The sequence below is a fragment of the Perca flavescens genome, chromosome 4, assembly GCF_004354835.1.
Source record: "Perca flavescens isolate YP-PL-M2 chromosome 4, PFLA_1.0, whole genome shotgun sequence".
Classification (NCBI taxonomy): Eukaryota; Metazoa; Chordata; class Actinopteri; order Perciformes; family Percidae; genus Perca; species Perca flavescens.
The window spans coordinates 41,544,295-41,561,794 of NC_041334.1; the positions used below are offsets into that span (position 1 = coordinate 41,544,295).

Here is a 17,500-nt window from a genome sequence, read left to right on the forward strand (position 1 = left end):
TATATAGTGTGTGCCAGCTGGCAGGGCCTATCCTCTCTGTACTGAAGGAGGTGTGGGAGGTTGTTGGATGTGTGCAGACATTGGGTTTCTGATGTTGCCAATAATCTGTCACCATCAGGTGTGATGGGATGAGATGTTGGTTCCCAGCTAACGTTCTGCAACAAGACTCCCGTCTCTACCGTGAAAAACAAGTTTCTCAAACTCTCCAAATTAAATACTTTATTCCATATCTTCCTTCTTTCTTCGTGGCTGAACTGGACCAAGACACTGTCATCACAGCAACATTTGGGGGAGGTGGAGCCTGCCGTGATAACAGTGAAACACTCTCGAGGCTCGAAGCAGAAAGCTTCTCCATGGGGCGGCCTCTAGCTCAACTGGTAGAGCGCGTGCCCTGATGTAGGCTAAGTCCTGGCCACCGGACTTAGGGTTCGAATCTGACCTGAGGCCCTTTTGCTGCATGTCATCCCAACTTGTCTCTCTTCAGCTGATCTAAATAAAGGGAAAAGCCCTAAAAAATATCTTGAAAAATTAATTAAATTAAGTATAAACTTTGATCAAATACTTGAATGAGTTCCAGTTCTTTAAATGTTCTGGTTCTGGCCTGTAGAATCAGCTCACCTGGACCGCACATTCAAGGTAATTATATATCAATATCTATATAGATAACGACTTTAATGGAGTCAAAATTGGTATGTTTAGGTTAAGTAAACATATTTGTTGGACTCAGCAGACTGGCTTTAGAAAGTGGCGTGTGTGTTTATGCTGTGACGTTGCGTGTGTATACAGCGTAGACACACACACTGATAGCTCAAAATGTCATGTTGGACTCAGACACCACAGATTTCTTTTTCAGCCAAAGTTGAATATTCCTTCTTCTTTTAGTTGTGTTATGGCCTCCACTAAGGTTTAATCAATAAGCCCAGATCCCAAACAGTCACTACGTTCCTTACATTTACAGCTCTGCAGATTAAAACCACCCTTCTGCTTCCACACATAACCATATGAGCACAATGCATGGATTTATTCATAGTTCAGTCTATTAAATGTGAGAAAAATTGTGAAAACTGCCGTTGACAAGTTCCCAGAGTCCAAGGTGGAGCCATTTATACCCGACTAACAGTCCAAAACACAAAGGTATTCCACCGTGAGCAGGCTTACATCATAGTTCTCCAAAAGCTTAGATTTCACCGTCGACATTAAAATGTAAGGCCGGTGTTTTCAGATTTATTCACTCAGATGACCCAAAGCTAAAAACACCAGTTAGTGTCAACAAAAGGCCAAAATGGAGTGAAAAATAGAGATGGCCCGATACCACTTTTTTGCTTCCCGATACCGATTCCGATACCTGAACTTGTGTATCGGCCGATACCGAGTACCGATCCGATACCAGAGTGTCATATATTTCGTTATGTTTTAACAGCTGTATACTACTATCCCTGTATGGATGTGATATGATTTCTATCTTTGTTGTCGGTCTGGCTCAGGTTAAACTCTTTGTGAAACATGAACAAACACAAACAATGAACTCCCCAGAACTTTCTGTTATTCTCCAGTTTGACCGTCAGTTATAACGGAAAAAGAACATAAATAAACTACTTTAACGTAGATTTTCTTTAGGGCTTTCTTACGTGGTATCGGATCGGTGCAGAAACTCCAGTACTTCCTGATACCGATACCAGCGTTTTAGTCAGTAACGGAGCCAATACCAATACTGAACATCTCTAGTGAAAAAGATGTGCTTTCAGATGGATCTGGTTTGGGGTGGATGTAATCATGGAAATGTGAATAAACTGAACTAGTCATTTTGAAATCTATATGTGTAATAACTTAAAAAAATACAATCCTGCTGCTGCCTGACTTTTCCTAAAATAGTCTGTATTTTAATTTTAAATTGTTTTTACATACATTACACAAAAGGCAAAGAAAATACAATCACTTTTACCTATTTCGGCCATACACGGTCATATTGACCGCTCGGATTTTCGCGGTATTGTTTTTAATATTTTGCGCGGTTGAAGATGCATCTTGGTTGCTTAGTAACTACCATAGTCTCTATCAGAGAAACGTAACACGTAAAAGTGTGGGCATCACCGATGGGCCGAAGGCAAAGCCAGAGTCGGTAACGTAGGCTACTACAATACATACGGCGTGGATGGACTCAGTTCTGAAGGCAAGCACCGGGCGCTCGCTCTGTGAACGGCGCGGTACACGTAGTGGCCGGGGGCTGTTTACATGTTCATATAACTTTATAGATCCTTAACTGGCTGGAATCATTGCACTCATCCTCTCCAAGAAGTGCACCAGCAGTAAAATTGTCCGGAGGAAGTTCATGCAGCGAGCTGAGAGCGAAGTTTATTGAGGAAAAAAGGGCAGCGGGGCAGGGTCCGAGCAGCGCTGCACACCACAGCAGAGCCACGTTAGGTTAGGTTATAGCTACATGTTCAAATAAGATACTTTTAATTGTTATTTGGCTGTTATGAGTTAAGTTGAATGAATTTCCAGCCAATATTTTTCAGGATATGAATGTATGGAATAATGACGGTTTACTATGCCATAATATGAATTATTGAAACACGTATTACTACTCAAATGTATAATTAAACTCGTTAAAATGTACATTTCGGTGTTATTACGTTTTTCTAAAGATATCCTAACACAATACATAATACAATATCGCAATTAGGTATTTATCATGAGAGATTGTAGAGTTTGGAATGTAAACAAACAGCGTCATTGTGATAATATTTGATTTTGATGTGTACTTGTATGTACTGTGTGCCCTAAAACCATTCAATAAACAGCTGACTGCTGTGTTTGTGTGCTTTTCTAGCCGGCTGTCTAGACGCACTGCAGCCCACACTGTGTGTGTGACTGTGTGTGTGTGTGTGTGTGTGTGTGTGTGTGTGTGTGTGTGTGTGTGTGTGTGTGTGTGTGTGTGTGTGTGTGTGTGCGTGTGTGTGTGTGTCGTCGGAAAGGGTGGGGGTTGTTGTCGTTGAGGTGGGGCTTGGTTTGTGTCGGGCTGGGTGTTTATAATATGAATTGCTTGTGCATTGTGTCTGTGTGTTTAAATAGTTGAATGTATAATGGCAATTTTTGACAGAGAGGCGGGGTCAGAGTGGCGTCTGTGTGTGTGTGTGTGTGTGTGTGTGTGTGTGTGTGTGTGTGTGTGTGTGTATGTGTGTTTGTGGATGCAAATGTGTGGTCCCAGCTGTTTCCTGTGGGCCAGAGGGCAAAGTGAGCCTACAAGTCGGTGTATGTGTGTGTGTGTGTGTGTGTGTGTGTGTGTGTGTGTGTGTGTGTGTGTGTGTGTGTGTGTGTGTGTGTGTGGGGGGAGGTCTGTTAAGTTAAGTGTCTGTCTAGACTCGGTCTGGCAGTCAGAACCAGACCAGCTGACTGAGTAACGTCTCACCCCAGGATGTAAGGTGCATTTCCATTAAATCAACAATATATGAATGCCAGTGCCACTGTGTCAGGAAGATGTCAGCATTACTCTTGTGACTCCAGATCAGCTGCACATTCAGTGACAAGCACATTTTCTGCAACAATATGCGCGCAAGCACATCATTCAAATGTAAGGAATGGACAAACTTCAATAGGTAACACTATGGTGTGTTTATAATAATGTAATTGTAACTGTTCACACTCCGTCCTCCACTTATAGGTGCCACCGAAGGAGTTATAGTTGTTGACATGTACATGAAGAAATGCTTATCTCTGCGTACATCGCCATTGTAGTGTGCATTAAACCATTATTTAATGTTATATAGTGTTACTATTAGGGCTGCCACCTCTTAGTTGATTAATCGACTAATCGGTCGTTTTGGTCTTAGTCGACTAAGATTTCTTTAGTCGATAAGTCATTTTTTATGCTTATTCATGCTTAATTATTTATTTCAGGAAACTTCTGAGCACATTTATGGTAAACACAAGATTTAAAGTGGTGCTTTTGCAGGATTAATTGTGGAGAAACCCAGCTTTACAGATGGTTAATTAACTACATTTATATTGTGCTTTTCTAGTCTTAACCACCTCTCAAAGAGCACAGCTCTGTCAATTAAATCAACTCATCGATTAGTCAACAAAATCCTATAAGTGTTAGTCGACTAAGGAGTTCTTTAGTCGAGGACAGACCTAGTTACTATAAAGTATTATCTTCAAAATGTCTTGAGAGCTAAATGACTTAGCATTGAGTTCTGTATCAAATGGAAGTAAATCAGGACCCTTCTCTTACTTTGACAATGTGTTATCAAAGCAAAGTTCTTCATCTACCAGTTCTTCATCGAGCAATTTGGCTTATTTTGTTAAATAAACAAGACTAAGGTACTAAAAAACGCCCCTGATACCAAAACATTTCAAACACCAGAGCTGTCATAATGTAGACTCAACGTGCATATATTCCTGTGTTTCTTTAATTATAAAGTGCACTGAGACCACGTCTGATAGTGATTTTACACTTTAAATACAATGTGATTGATTGATTGATTGATTAAGTGACAAATCAATCAGTTGTACCTTATTAAAGGCCTCATACACACACCTAAATATATGTTCTCTCTATGAAACAAGCTAATTAAACTGAACTAATCAATGGGAATTTACTGAGTTTAAAACATACAGGGTCAAATGTTGTTAACTTGACAAAATGACAAAAAATGAAAGCAATGAGAAGTAAACTGTAGCGAAATATTACTAAATAATACAAATACACACACGTGCACTTCCAAAACCAGCCCCCCCACTGACAACCTGTCACCCCTCCCCCTTCCTGCCGTCTCCAGACCTGACCCTTGACCTTTGACCCCCCAGACACCCAGACTGCCTCACCTCCCCCCCTTTCACCGCAGATGCACAGCAACATTGGTTTCATATGCAAAAAAAATCCTGCATCAACACAACCAGCATTTGCATACATACATACATCTGAATAATATAATAATATATAATATATAATATAAATACTATAATAATAACAATAATAATATATATATAGTTTGTAATAGCACTTGTATTTATAAACTACACATATGTGCGCAGGCTGATTCACTCATGTAGGTCTGTTTAGAGAATAATGTCTAAGTTATTGTCGTACAGAATGTCTTCATCAGGCTGGCACAGACAAATAAAAACATTAAAAAATGTGATATGTATTTGTAGGCTTTCCACATCATCTCAAAATCCCCCTTCTGCTTTCACATTTCACAACAGCTGGTCCTCCAAGCAGCTACAGACAGTCACCAACAGCAGGTAACAAATACAAGCTGCAGGTACTTTAATTCTGCAGCACAAACAAACAGCTTCGTTAAGTTACAGGTTAACTTCTTCAGTAGCTTTCAACGTTTCTTTACAGGAATCATTCACCCAGCAACTTCTACCAGACAAGACATACTACACAACTGTGCAGTGCCACATTCTGGCTTGGACTATAGGGCTGCACAATATTACCCTGGTAGCTCAGAGTCTAATCTACGACATACTCTACAGAACATCTACCATTGCAGAGTCCACAGGAGAGCTGCTTCCCTATTCAAAGACCCCTCCCTCCCCCAGCACCGACTGTTTACACTTCCACCCTCAAGGCGGAGGTACGGAAGTGTAAAATGCAGGACCTCAAGATTAAAAAACTCTTTTGTCCCCTCTGCCATCAGACTCCTAAACAGCTGATAGGAGTTTGTAACCATGGACATAACTGCTTAACATAACTGTTTAATTTTATTGCCATATTTAGAACTGCACTACCTCACTTTTTATTGCTTTTATTAAGACATGCACTACCTTAACTTTATTGCTTTAATTGCTCCTTTATTGCTCCTTTATTGCTTTTTGCTATTCCTTTTTTTTATGATACTGTATTTATTGTATGACATTTAGTGTGGACGGCAAAGTAAGAATTTCATTGTGCAGGGAAACATGCTTTCTGTCTGTGCATATGACAATAAACTCTTTGAACTTGAATTTGAATCTACCAGTTAGCTCCTCTGGTAGCTAAGAGTCTAATCTACCAGTTAGCTCCTCTGGTAGCTAAGAGTCTAATCTACCAGTTAGCTCCTCTGGTAGCTAAGAGTCTAATCTACCAGTTAGCTCCTCTGGTAGCTAAAAGATTAATCTACCAGTTAGCTCCTCTGGTAGCTAAATCTAATCTACCAGTTAGCTCCTCTGGTAGCTAAGAGTCTAATCTACCAGTTAGCTCCTCTGGTAGCTAAGAGTTAATCTACCAGTTAGCTCCTCTGGTAGCTAAGAGATTAATCTACCAGTTAGCTCAGCTGGTAGCTAAGAGATTAATCTACCAGTTAGCTCCTCTGGTAGCTAAGAGATTAATCTACCAGTTAGCTCAGCTGGTAGCTAAGAGTCTAATCTACCAGTTAGCTCCTCTGGTAGCTAAGAGTTAATCTACCAGTTAGCTCCTCTGGTAGCTAAGAGATTAATCTACCAGTTAGCTCCTCTGGTAGCTAAGAGTTAATCTACCAGTTAGCTCAGCTGGTAGCTAAGAGATTAATCTACCAGTTAGCTCCTCTGGTAGCTAAGAGTCTAATCTACTAGTTAGCTCCTCTGGTAGCTAAGAGTTTAATCATCAAAATCACTATTAATTACACATTTTACCTCAATAACAATAAAATAACGATAAATTAATTGTGTTTTCGTCCTCATACTTTATTGGCAAGGTTTGTAGTGTAAATAGGCTGAAACATTGAATATTGATCTAATTCAAAAGTGCTTATTTTTGTGATTTTAAAATAAATGAAGGACACACACATAGCGGGAACTACTATGGCTATTAATTGAAAATGTATACAATAGAAATAAAAAGCACACATTGCTTGAAATGAAAATGTCTTGTGAAAAAAGTCACATTTTAGTTTTATAAAAATTATCGAAATTATCGCCATGGGAAAAACACGTCAATAACAGCTTCAGGATTTCGAGCCCTACTTCAGGCCCAACAGAGGAAAAAGCACCTCGAACGAAAAGGTCATTTTAGTCTCACAGAAGCAGATAAATTAAGTTTGCTTAAGCTGAAAGTAGGTGATATGTTTGCTTGAGAAATAACTTCAACGATAAATCTCCTATTAAAATAGTTGTAGATCGACTAATAGATTAATTGGACTTTCAGCTCTAATTAAATGCATCAATCTTAGTAGATTAAAGACATTAAAATATGCCTCCTTTGTCAACAGACAACCTTACATTTACAATCAGTTTTACATTAGCAGGTGCCACTTAGCGCTTACAGAGTCGAGCAATTAACCAAATCCAGAAGACAATTCCTCCTTTAATCAGATGTTAATGCGAACATTTGGAAACCAGACAATCATACGCCAACGTACCCTGAGCCGCACTAATTAATGAAAGACAAGACACAGTTCTTTCAAGCTACATAAACAGACTATAATTAAAGTATTTAGAAGACCAGACAGCCATACAGGTTGTTTTTTTTCTGCCTAGAACCAATTAATGAAAAATAAGAGACGTTCTTTTCCACACTGTCGCATGACACTATATGCAGACAGGCATCGCCTTTATTTATAGTGCAGCCTCTTGGTCCTCAGACAGTCTCTATATGGATGTATTCACACCGCGAGACAGACATATAGGGCCGGCTCTGACTTCAGACTAATTAATGTGACAATATGGGTCCAACAGACTACAAGGGACTCAGCTGAACACTGTCTTGTATGCAGATTATATGCAGAGAGCACACCCACACCCAAACACACAACCCCCAAAATGTCGATGATCTTGACCCCTAGATGCACACGCTGCATGCATCTACATATATGCATGATGAGGCCACGGTGATGACTTTGTGTTATTGGTGTCTAGACCAAGAAACAATGAACAGCTGAGAGGTTGAATGAGAGCCATTAGGGATGGAAAGAAAGAAGCTAAGAGAGGAGGATGGGAGCCAGGAGGGAAGGAGCTTAAAATAAAACTAAAGAGGAAAGTAATAAAGAAACTAAAGACAGTAGAAACTAAACTAAAGAGATGCAGAGTGGGAGGTGTGTTTCCCCCATTCGGTTTTCCCATTTTAATGACATCTTGAGTGTTTATTGGAAACACAGGACTTGGTTTCTGAGAAATCTGGTCCTTTCTGTCAGGTTCGTGATGGTGAACGGTTCTAAATACTACAATACCCATGAGCCTCTAGTGCTACTAATGCCAAGGAAAAGAGATGAAGAAGAGGAACAAAACACGGCACCATAGTTGTTAAATTCATTCAAAGCTGACTGAGAATTGAGGCGCCCAGACAGCTCAGCTGGAAGAGTGGGCACACCTATATAGAGGTTAACTCCTCAATGCAGCGGCCGCAGGTTCAACTCCGACCTGTGGCCCTTTCCCTGCATGTCATTGTCCCCTTTCATGTCTTCAGCTGTCCTGTCAATAAAGGCCTAAAAATGCCCAAAAAATAGAACTGAAAAGAGTCTTTCTAGTTTTGTGAACACTGTCCACTCGCCATTACTGGGATTTTACGGCTGTTGACGTGCTCTTGAGCAACTGGTCCCCTGGCACTGTACTGGGCAGCTCCCAGTGTCATGTGGTACAAGCTAAAACACAGACAAGGCAGCTGAGTCGACTTTCTGCCGATACATTTTTTCTTGCGAGACAAATTCCCATCTGTTTATCGTACGCGAGGGTTAAAGGGGTCCTGGGACTCGGCCAGCGGCCAATCAGAGAGCACTCTGCTGTAAACACACTACACATAATACCTACTGTTGTTCTTCATCGCATCAACTCACAATATGTACTGTAGAAAGGATCTGTTTATGAAACACACACACACACACACATATACACACATACACACATATACACACTCACATATACACACACTACACATAATACCTACTGTTGTTCTTCAACGCATCAACTCACAATATGTACTGTAGAAAGGATCTGTTTATGAAACACACACACACACATATACACACACACACATACACACACACACACACACACATATATACACACACATATACATATATACACACACACATATATACACACACACACACACACACACACACACACAAAAATTAATAGATGAACGCAGATTAACACATGCACACGCTTACACACACACACACACACACACACACACACACACACACACACACACACACACACACAGCCAGACAGAGAGGTTTACATAATAAGTGTATGGACTAGTCTAACTCTGGGGGTTACGGTGAATAAGATAAAGTCCCAATAAGAGATGAGAAGGGTATGTATGGACTAGTCTAACTCTGGGGGTTACGGTGAATAAAATAAAGTCCCAATAAGTCGGCGTGTTCCTTTAACATCATCTCTGTGTCACATGGGAGTCCCAGCGTGACCAGGATGTGGAGAGGGAACTCGGTATGACACATGACAATGAAACAATGACTCATGACAATGACACATGACAATGACACAATGACGGGGTCATAATAGGTTATCATCAAGTCCAAAAACTGTGTGCAAGGTTGAAATAAATGCAATCGAAAATGTTTGAAGGTATCGACATAATCGTGACATGACACTGTCATAACTATGACATGACGCTGTCATGAACGTGTCATAAACCTTATAAACAAGACATAAACGTTTATGACATTCTTGACTTGTTTACAAGGTTTATGACACATTCATGACAGTGTCATGTCATAGTTATGTCGATATCTTCAAGTGAAGAGATACCATATTTTTTTGGTTGTCAATACACATTTGATACTGGATTCAGATTCTATAAAATACTACCAGACCCCAGTTCACTAGAACCCTACCACACTGAAGTCAAGACATGTCAGGTTAGGGTTCAGGGTCTTGCTCAAGGGTACAGGGGTTGCTGCAGGAATCAAACTTGTGACTTAAGACATAACAGTTACAGGAATGTGTGTTCAAAAGAAAGGAAGTCCAGTCCCAACGCTGCAGTCAGGAACACTCTCTTCCTCCTATTCAATAATCTAAATAAATACTGCTACCCTCCAGCTGAACTCTCAGAGACACACACACACTCAGAGACACACACACACACACACACACACACACACAGAAAGACACACACACACACACACACACACACACACACACACACACACACACACACACACACACACACAGAGACACACACACACACACACACCCACACACACACAAACACACACACACACACACACACACACACACACACACACACACACACACACACACACACACACACGGCCAGCCTGTGAGTAATGCTGATGTCATGTGCTTTGACTAGCAATGTCTGCCGCTCAGAGCAGATGTGTTTTTGCATATATATGTGTGTGTGTGTGTGTGTGTGTGTGTGTGTGTGTGTGTGTGTGTGTGTGTGTGTGTCTGTGTCTGTGTGTGTGTGTGTGTGTGTGTGTGTGTGTGTGTGTGTGTGTGTGTGTGTGTGTCTGTGTCTGTGTGTTCCTATATGTCAGAGGGTGTAACAGGTATATGTAACCCTACAATTACAACTTCACAGACCCAGATGAGGCTCGATGTGCGAGACAGAGACAGATGAAGGATAGTTTGCAGTGAGCCAGGCTCTCTGTAGTCTACGTTACGACTTTAACGTGCTGACCTCCAGCTGTTGCAGGTGCGTGGGACTCCAAGTCGATGTGAGCAGCATGTCCACTCTGATTAGAATAGAAAACAGCCTCGGTGCCCTTTTCCTAAAAACCAGGACCCAGCTAGCTGAGATGCTATTGTGTTTTTGCTAGTCGCTACTTGCAGCGATAGCTCGATCTAATGCTGTGGATTCCTAGATTAGAAATGCTCATTACAAATTATTACAGCTTTGTTCATCAGGTCTCATATGGTTAACTACTGCATATGATTAACTACTGCATACGGTTAACTACTGCATATGGTTAACTACTGCATACGGTTAACTACTGCATATGATTAACTACTGCATACGGTTAACTACTGCATATGGTTAACTACTGCATACGGTTAACTACTGCATATGATTAACTACTGCATACGGTTAACTACTGCATATGGTTAACTACTGCATACGGTTAACTACTGCATATGGTTAACTACTGCATACGGTTAACTACTGCATATGGTTAACTACTGCATACGGTTAACTACTGCATATGGTTAACTACTGCATATGATTAACTACTGCATACGGTTAACTACTGCATATGATTAACTACTGCATACGGTTAACTACTGCATATGGTTAACTACTGCATACGGTTAACTACTGCATATGGTTAACTACTGCATACGGTTAACTACTGCATATGGTTAACTACTGCATACGATTAACTACTGCATACGGTTAACTACTGCATACGATTAACTACTGCATACGGTTAACTACTGCATATGATTAACTACTGCATACGGTTAACTACTGCATATGATTAACTACTGCATACGGTTAACTACTGCATACGGTTAACTACTGCATATGGTTAACTACTGCATATGATTAACTACTGCATACGGTTAACTACTGCATACGGTTAACTACTGCATATGGTTAACTACTGCATATGGTTAACTACTGCATACGGTTAACTACTGCATATGGTTAACTACTGCATATGGTTAACTTTATATGTTTAACTACTGCATATGGTTAACTACTGCATATGGTTAACTACTGCATACGGTTAACTACTGCATATGGTTAACTACTGCATACGGTTAACTACTGCATATGGTTAACTACTGCATACGGTTAACTACTGCATATGGTTAACTACTGCATATGGTTAACTATTGCATATGTTTAACTACTGCATATGGTTAACTACTGCATATGGTTAACTACTGCATACGGTTAACTACTGCATACGGTTAACTATTGCATATGTTTAACTACTGCATATGGTTAACTACTGCATACGGTTAACTACTGCATATGGTTAACTACTGCATATGGTTAACTACTGCATACGGTTAACTATTGCATATGTTTAACTACTGCATATGGTTAACTACTGCATACGGTTAACTACTGCATATGGTTAACTACTGCATATGGTTAACTACTGCATACGGTTAACTATTGCATATGGTTAACTATTGCATATGGTTAACTACTGCATATGGTTAACTATTGCATATGTTTAACTACTGCATACGGTTAACTACTGCATATGGTTAACTACTGCATACGGTTAACTACTGCATACGGTTAACTACTGCATACGGTTAACTACTGCATATGGTTAACTACTGCATACGGTTAACTACTGCATATGGTTAACTACTGCATACGGTTAACTACTGCATATGGTTAACTACTGCATACGGTTAACTGTGCTTTCATCAACATCTAGTACACAGCCTTGCTGATGCATTGCTTGCTGACATATGAGACAGATATCATCACAAAATCAGGTCATCACAAAAATCTCCTTTGTCTACACATTTAAATAATGTAAGAAAACAATACACCTGAAAAGTAGCCATTGAAATTAAGTGCTTGATTTGTAATTTAAGACTGCCGTGGTGCCGGAGGCCTGCCAGACGCCTGTCTGGAAATAATGCCGGGAAAAAACTCGGTGAACGCAGCAAAAACACAAATATCGGCCCGATGTATCAGTCTATCACTACATCTATTTTGAACATATTTCCAAGTAAAGACTTAGGGAAATTCTCTCTTTTCTATCATGTCCACATCGTCCTTTGATCAGCACATCTCCAGTACATAACGAGGATTATCCTGAGATATACGTTTTCCACTCTGTCTTTCATCTTTGCTGTCACACTCCACTGCATAATATCCAGTAAGGCTGGACCAGCGCCTAACACATAATACTGCTCAATGCATCATTATAGCTTCAGCCTCCAAGTCCAGATTCTATAAACTCCTACATCATACATACATCATGCTACGTTTACACGTGGCCGGCTATTTTCATAAACCGACATTTCAACCTCTCCGTTTTCTAAAATAACATTGTGCACAGCTGTCAGTTTTTCAAAGAAAAGTCTTCGTTTACATGTCCCCGTGTATATATGCAGCCAAGAGCACTCCAGACCTGTCGGTGGCGGTGTAACGAGAAGCTCAAGCCCACGTTAGCCAATCAGAATCCAGAAAATAGCAACAACAGCAACCAATCACTTCCTCTCTCTCTCTCTCTCTCTCTCTCTCTCTCTCTCTCTCTCTCTCTCTCTCTCTCTCTCTCTCTCGGCTGCCTAAACCTCCATTTGTCTCAGTTTACGTGAAACGTGCAAACGAAGATTTCAAAAATCTCCACTCTGGCCAGAGTGTTTTAGAAAGACTCGGTTTCAGAGGAGAATTCTCCGTTTGGGGCTCAAGGGCTCAAACGAAGGGAAATTTCTCCGTTTGTAAAAATAACCATGTACGTGTAAACAGGGTCTGAGCTTATATACAGAAAGAGAAATTTCAGCCTCCAAATCCAGATTCTATAAACTCCAACAGCATTCTCACTGCGACAGAATGTGTTTCTCTTTTTGCTTATTTCGGTTTGTCTATTGCTGACACCTTGTTCCTTTTCCCTGAAGTTTTGACATATTCTCTTTCACTCCCTTCTCCCTCTGCAGTCACTGCAGTCCTCTTTCTCTCCTCCTTTGGTTTATCTGTCTCCCTCCTTCTGTCTTCCAGACTAAACATCATGTCTGCTCTCAGACAGAGGAATTGTGTGTGTGTGTGTGTCTGCCTACATTCTTATCTTGTCTTTCTGTTACACATCCAGGCAGGTATGTCATTGACTGATTACATTACAACTGTTAAGATTAATGTGGACATATTTAAGTGCACATTTGGTCACCCCTTATATAGTCTGGATCAACAGAAGTACATTTCCAGGATAATTGCCGCTGCACGCCAGATGTCCTTCTTCTTCCACTTTCTGTGTGTTTGGTTTTTGTCGAATGATTGTAAAAGGTTTACAAATAATACGTTTACACCATTTCCTCTCTTACTGGGAGGTTTAATAAAGAATATGTTTAGATCATTTCCTCTCTAACTGGGAGGTTTTATAAAGAATATGTTAGATCATTTCCTCTCTAACTGGGAGGTTTTATAAAGAATATGTTAGATCATTTCCTCTCTAACTGGAAGGTTATATAAAGAATTTGTTGGATAATTTCCTCTGTAACTGGAAGATTATATAAAAATTATGTTAGATCATTTCCTCTCTAACTGGGAGGTTTTATAATGAATATGTTAGATCATTTCCTCTCTAACTGGGAGGTTTTATAAAGAATATATTAGATCATTTCCTCTCTAACTGGGAGGTTTTGGGACTGATTGGTCCCAAAACCTCAAAGTCCACATGAAGATACACTGGTAAGAGCCAATGAGGTTTAACCATGTATCCGCTGATTTAAATAACTCTGCGTATATAAGTAAATAAGTCTGCGTTGTGCGTCTGCGTTGTGTGTCTGCCCTGTTTCTGGTGCCATGGCAGCAGAGGTTTTGCCGTGGTGGGCCGCCACTGCAGGGTCAGCACAGAGGAAACACTGAAATGGTTTTCCCAGTTTGGTGTGGAAGAACTGACTGCAACCCAAAATAAGAAGACATCATTACATCATGACATTTAGATACTTTTGGCCATGCAATGTGTTGCTATTAGTACCGCTAATACTCGTCGTGACATTGCAATTGTACCGCTACTACTTTACTCCAATTACTCCTCAATATGCATCTGCATTAAAATGTCATTTCAAGTAGGCTGCATGGCAAACACATGACTGATGACACCAGAATGAACCCATCCCACACACGATTAGGGGAAAACATTACTCACTTCCAAATCTTAAAACTGGAAAATCATATAAAGCCTGTAAAAATATTTTCTCAACCATCCGAGACAGTCAGTTTCTAAAGAAATCTTAGGTCATTGAATCATGCTTCTTTTTCAAGTCTGGAACTGATTGTTTTTCACAGGTTTTGGGATTTTCAAGACAGTGAGTCACAAGATCATCTTACCACTCTTTTTAGGTTGATTATTGGTTAATATGTATCCGACCAGGCTGAGCTCCAACTGTGGGCATGTTTTTCAGTCCTGAATCAGGTCGTGTAACCTGAAGTCACACAAAGCAGTCTGTTTTCAGACTGATGTCGTGAAGTGGCGAGTATGTACGACACGCCAATTCGTATGCCATTGTTATCAAGACACACACTGGGATTCATTATAATAAACTCAACTTCAAGACGCATGTCACTAACATCCAGAAACGTGCACAACAAAGACTAAAACGCAAGTATCAAACGCCAAACGCAAGTAGCTTTGTGGGAGGATCTCAGGCGCTGTTGCTCTTATATCGGCGCGATAAAGGACTCTTGCTCTCACTGCCCGATCTGTTCCACGCTTCCGGTCGATAGCCTCCACAGCCAAGCTAACGTTAGTTTAGCTAACAGATAATTCGGCTAACCGCTAGCTGAGACAGCATGTAATAACTTTAAAAGACCCTCAAAATAAAACTTGAAAATAAACTTTACCATATATAATATGTTATAGGTCTGTTATACTTTACTTGTGCTCATTTAAAATACAATCACTCAACACTTGTCTTTATTGTTATTACTGTAAAGTCTTAATGTAGCTGTAGCTGCTTCTCCCATTAAGTTTGACTTAACGTTGTTTTAGACTGAATCTAGCTGTCGGCTAGCGGTTAGCCAAATTAGCTGTTAGCTAAACTAACGTTAGCTTCCCGTCGGGAGGCTAGCGTGGAACAGATCGGGCAGGTCGTAAAACAGTATTATCATCTTGCACATGCGCAGAACGGATCATGCAGGCAGCACGGATCGGGTACCGACACCGACGCAAATCTAAAATTCAGTTGCGCTGGGAGCAAAATAGGGCTGCTCGATTATGGGAGAAAATATAATCACGATTATTTTGGTCAAAATTGAAATCACGATAACTTAACACGATTTACTCATTGACTTCTGGAAAGATGTTGCAATTATTGAAATTAAAAACAGTGGAAAAAGTTACATAAATCAACCGTAAAAAAAAAAACACAAACAACTGTGAAATTTGCCGTAATACTTTTCTTATTGAAACTTCATTTTTTCATTGAGAACACGAGAGAAAACAAGAGCTTACTTGCAAAACGTAATGAGCTAAATAATTGTTGTTCTCGATTATTCTGTGATCACTGGGAGCAGAAATCATAATCATGATTACATTTAGATTAATAGCCCAGCCCTAGTGCGAGATAGGACCTTACATGTCATACGCAAACTAAAAGCCCTTTCTGTTGCCCCCTGACCTCCTGCTCCTACTTTACCAGAGCATCATCCAGCCCACCCTGCTGTACTGCTCAGTCTGTTTTTACACAAAGCTAACCGCCACCTGCAAAAACAAGCTCATTAAAATCACACATACTGCCTCTAAGACAGGGGTCTTCAACACGTTTTAAGCTAAGGACCCCTTAACTGAAAGAGACACGGAGCAGGGACCCCCTACTACATTGCAAACATGTTATTTAATTGTATAAAAATTAAGTTGCATATTAAACTGGGCTTACAATAACATGTAGGGCGGCCTAAAGCCTTAATACATACCTTTTTTTTAAATAAAAATAGCTGGCATGAGTTTATAAATCATGTTTTAATGTTAAACATACATATGGCACAGTGAATCCTTAGGATGAAACTGTATCTCTGTAATATATAATATGTTGGATTAATGTTAACACGTTTACATTTTCTTGGAAACTGTCAAAAATAATTGGCAATAATTTGGTGGCCCCCTTGCAGTAACTCTGAGGACCCCCTTAAGGGTCTCTGGGTCTGGGATATGTACTGGTCTTAGTCTGAGGGTCTCTGGGTCTGGGATATGTACTTGTCTTAGTCTGAGGGTCTCTGGGTCTGGGATATGTACTGGTCTTAGTCTGAGGATCTCTGGGTCTGGGATATGTACTGGTCTTAGTCTGAGGGTCTCTGGGTCTGGGATATGTACTGGTCTTAGTCTGAGGGTCTCTGGGTCTGGGATATGTACTGGTCTTAGTCTGAGGGTCTCTGGGTCTGGGATATGTACTGGTCTTAGTCTGAGGGTCTCTGGGTCTGGGATATGTACTGGTCTTAGTCTGAGGGTCTCTGGGTCTGGGATATGTGGTCTTAGTCTGAGGGTCTCTGGGTCTGGGATATGTACTGGTCTTAGTCTGAGGGTCTCTGGGTCTGGGATATGTACTGGTCTTAGTCTGAGGGTCTCTGGGTCTGGGATATGTACTGGTCTTAGTCTGAGGGTCTCTGGGTCTGCTGCTCTCACAAAACAACACATTTGAATTCAACACCTTGAACTGAGTGGACTGAGAAACTGGCAGAGCTCTGAAGCTGTCTGGGTCAGCCCTGCTGCTTAGTGCCCTCAGCTGGACACACACACACACACACACACACACACACACACACACACACACACACACACACACACACACACACACACACACACACACAGGCTTTCATCTAGACAGCCTTTCAGCATTACCAGCATGGGAATAGAACCCCTAACCCAGGAAGGTTTTGGTGCCTTGCTTCACCAAACAGCACACACATAAAAGCACTCATTTA

At 40.6% G+C, this 17,500-nt stretch overlaps 1 protein-coding gene across 1 annotated transcript in view; it reads right to left on the bottom strand.

Moving 5' to 3' along the window:
* Positions 1 to 17,500, bottom strand: part of pmepa1 (prostate transmembrane protein, androgen induced 1) — a 52,025-nt gene that overhangs the window by 33,399 nt on the left and 1,126 nt on the right.